Here is a 5,416-nt window from a genome sequence, read left to right as displayed (position 1 = left end):
AGAACAGATTCAAATGAACTGAGAGAGCAAATGGTGTGACTGCCTGGGAGAACAGCAGTCCAGGTGGAACGAGCAGTCAGAGCAAAGGCCCTTTGAGCAGGAATGTACTGGATGTGTCTAAAGAATAGCAAAATGGCCACACTGGGTGGGCTTTGAGGCCATTTCTGAGAATTTGCTAACTAAATAGTAAGGCATGCACTTACTCTTTATTCTCAGGGTTGGTTCAGTGATGAAAATCATACCTTCCTCAAGCACTCTTTTAATCATGTTGCTCTATAATTAGTTCTTTAGCTCTATATGTGTTTGTTACCCCCAGAAAGGCTGTAAATTTCTCGAGGACAGAAACGGTGTCAGTTCAGTTCAGTTCAATAAATATCGACACTACAGAAGCTGCAGACACAGGAACGAATGTACACGGTGCCCTTCCAGCCCTTAGAAACCTCATCTGGGGACCTCCTTGGTGGTCCGGTGGCTAAGATTCCATGCTCCTGATGCAGGGGGCCAGGGTTTGATTCCTGGTCAGGGAACTGGATCTCACATGTCAGAACTAAAATTCCGCGTGCTGCAACGAAGACCCGACACAGCCAAATACATAAGTAAACTAATATTAATTAAAAAAAAAAGAAACCTCCGTCTGGTGCTGTAATCACCTTTGCAGCCCTCATGACTGGAACATAATACTTCTCATTAACTATTCGTTTCATAAATCATGCTATGTCATGAATGAGTAATACTTGGTAATAATAATAATGATAAATAGCTAATATTTCTTGGACATTACTGTGCCCCAAACCTTTGAATTCCTGCGACAACCTTATGACATAGATCTTGTTATTTACCCCCTTTGACTGATGGGGAGCCTGAGGCACAGACCAGCTAAGCTCATTTGTCCAAGGGGACCCAGCCTGTGAGTGGTAGAAATAAGACTTCCACCCCCGAGAGTCCGGTGCACGTGAATAAGACATCCTCTTGTCTCTCTGGGGTTGGGGACAGAGCCAGGTAATGCCGCTGAGGCTTGGCACTCCCTTTCCCAGGGCTTCCACCTCCAGCCCATCATCCTGCCTCGATCAAGGCAGGTCCTGTGTGCTGTAAAGCCCCGACAGAGACTCTGCTAGCCAGGCCAAGGCCTGTACTAGAAGGAAGCTGTTGCAAGGCCTTGTCTTCCCCCACCCCCACCCCACCCCACCCCCCAGGGATTCTGGAAGTAGCTTGAACAGTTAAACAGAGGAAATGGGGCTGGGCTTGTTTTCAGCGAGGCTTCTGGCAGCCCTGGAGCAGCAGAGAGCCGGAAACGTGACTCCTGGAGGGGGAAGCCAGGCAGGCTGGGGGCTCTGAGAGGCAGAGCAGCCTGGCCGTGGAGCACGGCCCCCTTGGGCTTGTACTCACTGAAGCTGTCGGTGTTTTGCAGGTGGGGTGGGGAGGACGAGGCTGGAAGGGACAGGAGCACTGGGCCGGGAAGAATGCCCTTGGCAGTTCCTAGGACAAGATGTGCCAGCATTGGGTAGCTGGGGACCCCTCAGAATCCACGCAGATACTCACAGGAAGAGAAATCTGGGTAAGAAAACTATTCTGGGCTTGGTCGAGGCCCCAGAGGATGGGGTGTTCTACTTTCCATGGCCTGGATGAGCAAGTGGGAGCTGAGGAAAAGAAATGTACCAGGGCACCAAACACTTGAGCCACCATCTGGACAGCCTCTGCTCTCAAAACCAGCCAAGCCAACCTCCTTGGCCTGACCTTCAGGGCTCCTTATGTTCTGGTTCCTTTCGTTTGGGCCTCTTGGTCCAAGTTTTCCCTGCAGAGATTTTTCTCTCAGCTCACACCATGCTGGTGCCTGCCTCTCAGTAAGCGCTCAATAAGCATTTCTTCCCTCTTTCTTCACACTTCCTTTAACACGCTCCCCTCACCCCGCCACTCTACTCCGCTTATGCTGCCTCCTTTGCCCCATCTGCCCACAGAGCTTGGCCAATCCGAACCTCCATCTTGCAAAACCCCAGTCCCCAAAGCAAAAAAAAAAAACAAAAACGGGAAGGTGGAAAGAGTCAGGTCAAACCCCAGCCCTTGCTGTGCAACAGTGGGCAAATCACTTAACATCTCTGGGTTAGACCAGATGGTTTCTAAGATCTTGTCCAGCTCTGACAGTTTCATTTGAATCTCCTTCCCTGATCTTCAGGTTTCCACTCATTCATTCATTCATATGACACACATTTTATAAAGACCTACTAAGTGAAAGGGGACGACAGAGAATGAGATGGTTGGATGGCATCACCGACGCAATGGACCTGAGTTTGAGTAAACTCTAGGAGTTGGTGATGGACAGGGAGGCCTGGTGTGCTGCGATTCATGGGGTCGCAAAGAATCGGACACAACTGAGCGACTGAACTGAAGTGTCGAATGCTGCTCTAGAGTCTGTCCTCCTACCCAACTGATGTCTCTCTGACACTCCTCTTTTTTTCCCCCCAGATACTCCTCCATTATATGACTGTTTCTGCATATGAAGTCTTATCTCCTTACAGGATTCCTGACCCCAGTGTTGCTTCTGGCTCCATGCTGGATGCATAGGATGTGCTTAGTAACTTCCTATGAAGTTGAAATGAGCTGAATATAGGAGCCCAACAAGCGGAGCAGAGGGAGGGAGCTGGCTTCCTGTTTGCACGAGTGGCTGTGGTGAGACATGGGGGATTTTTGGAGCCCATGTCCCTTCCCAGCAGCTAAGTTTGTGATCCAGGTGCCTGGTGGAGTCCTTGGGAGCAAGCTAGAGCCCCAAAGCACCTGCTGAGCCACAGAGGAGACAGATATACCTGAGCTGGGCTGCAGGTGCTGCTGGCTAATGACAGATGGAATTTTGATTAGGCTCCTTCTGGGTAGCCTCATTAAAGTCATATGTGGGAGGAAATCTGGAGGAGGGCCTGGGGGTCCTTTCCCACTGGGGCAAGAGAGCTGTGAATATAGCACGGGTAGCTCCAGACTCACGGGTGGTCCCTCAAACCGTGATCCCTCTTGGAAACTGTGCTTCAGCACCTCCCAGGTCCCCAGGCTGGGGGAGGGGGGTGCAGGGAAAGGGGAGAGGAGCCTAGGTGTCTGTGCCCTTGCTTGGGGTTAGCTGGATCTGCCCTCAGGAGCTTCCTGCTGCTTCCAGCTTGGATGGTAGCACCAGACCTCCCAGGGCAAGATAAGCAGGCCCTTCAAGCCTCTCATCCCCATCTGCTGGATCACAAGCTCTGATTGCAGAACCACCTTCCAGACCCCCACCCCTCTGCTATTATCCCTCCCAGGGATCTGTGCACTTAGTACAGAGCCAGGAGGAAAGCTCCCTAAGGATGAACGTCCAGGCCTTGGGAGCCTGACAAAGGGCTTTGGAGTGAAACTGACCTGAGTCTGGATGCTGGCTCTCCCAGTTACTGACTGGGGGATGTTAGCACATTGGTTAACGACTCTGAGGCTCAGTTTCTCATCTGTAAATGCTGCCCAGCGGTTCTTGGATTCTCCCTCACTCTATGAATCCTGATTAGCCTTCCTTCCCCAAACATCCATAGGCCAAGAACCCTGGTTAAGCACAGAGGGGCCCAGCAGAAAACGAATCTGTTCCCGATGTCTTCTCTACCCACTTTGTGCATCCTCGAAGACACGTTTCCTCCCTGGCCTGTGCTAACCTTTCTTTGAGACCTGGATCCTTGAGGGCTTCTCTCAAATGCTCTGATCTGCAGTGGCACCGGTGGAAGTGAAAATGAGACTCCAGCCCAGGATTCCTGATGCCTTTTCAGCAGCACAGCAGAGAAGAACCTGTTCCGATGCCTCTGCTGGAACTGGTCTTCCCAGCTCCCCTCCAGAAAGGCCGCTGGTGAGAGAGGTGGGGGACGTGGGATGCTGAGGGGGCCTGTCTCAAGCACCCTGGGCCAAAATAGGGTCTGATAAGGCCCACTTTCTGGAATCCCAATCCCGACACAGCTGCCTTCGCGATAAGCCTAGCCCCACCTCTGGGCACAGCCCTCCCTGCCGGCCTTTGACTCACTAGTCAGCAAGAACCTTGGGTCCCTGAGGGGAGGAAGGAGTTCCGGACTGGGCCTGGGCCCCCGCCCTTCCCAAAGGAAGGAAAATGATAGACCCCCCAGCTTCCGGCTTCCTCTGGCAGTGGGCCCCCTCCTCCAGCTCCAGCTCCTCTCTCTGCCCCCGGTTTTTGCATTTTTAATTCAGGACAGAATGTGATCTCTTGCAGCTCCTTGCTTTATCCTGTTGCTATTTAAATTACAAATCGGCCCCATCTCCCTGTCACTCTTGGGTTATTTTTAGCTTCTGGTAAATAGCAGCAGGGAGAGTCGGATCAGGTGCCCCTCCCTCTGGAGCTTTGTACCCGCAGTCCCGTGCCCACAGCAGGGGGCACCCTCCCCTGCCAGCTGGCGCCCCGGGGCTCTTCCCCCAGCCTCTCTGTAGGGGTGGAGGGGGCAGGGCGAGGACTGCAGTCTGGGGACATGCGCGCATGCTCAGGCTTTGCTCTTGCACTCTGTTGCTCAGGGGATCTTTATGACCCCATGGAAAATAGCCCGCCAGGCTCCTCTGTCCATGAGATTCTCCAGGCAAGAATACTGGAGGGGGTTGCCATTTCCTCCTCCAGGAGATCTTCCCGACTCAGGGACCAAACCCGCATCTCTTGTGTCTCCTGCATTGGCAGGTGGATTCTTCACCTCTAGTACCACCGGGGAAGCCCTCCCTTTGTTGAACTCTCACTCCCAGGTCTCACCAAGCATCCATCGCTCCAGGCCAACTTTGTCCAGGGACCTTCCTGGCCTGCCCAGCACCCCCAACCCACAAGGAGATCTAGCTAGAGAGGGTAGAAGATCTAACTTGCTTTTCACTCCTGCTAAAAGTCAGGAACTTTACATATCTTATTTCATCTTGCCAGCTGCCTTCTGGTACAGGTATTACTGTTCCCATTTTCCATAGAGGAAATGAGGTCAGAGGTGAAAGTGACTTACCCAGCTAGGAAGGAGCAGAGCTGGAATTCAAACCCAGATTTCTCTGCCCCTGAAGACTGTATGCGCGAGCATCACACTGTCTCTCTCAGGGCAATGCACGTGCCACTTTGCTCAGTGCCCAGGTTTGTTCCCAATGCCCACCATCAGCTGTCTTTCCCAAGTGTTTGTCTCACGCCATCTGCTGGATCAGGGGTTGGCAAACTATGGTCAGTGGACTACATCTGGCCCGCTGCCTGATTCTGCGTGGCCGTGAGCTAAGAATGGTCTTTATAATTTTAAATGGTTGGAAAAAGAAGCAAAAGAATAATATTTGTGACAGCAGAAATCAAAGGAAATTTAAAGTTCAGTGCCTATAAATAAAGTTTTACTGGAATCCAGTCACGCTCATTGGTTTCCATATTGTCTGTGGCTACGTTTGCACTGTGATGGCAGAGCAGAGCTACAGG

This window comes from Budorcas taxicolor, chromosome 15 (genome assembly GCF_023091745.1).
Source record: "Budorcas taxicolor isolate Tak-1 chromosome 15, Takin1.1, whole genome shotgun sequence".
Classification (NCBI taxonomy): domain Eukaryota; kingdom Metazoa; phylum Chordata; class Mammalia; order Artiodactyla; family Bovidae; genus Budorcas; species Budorcas taxicolor.
The sequence above is the reverse complement of the archived record's forward strand: the minus strand, read 5'-3'. Positions refer to the sequence as shown.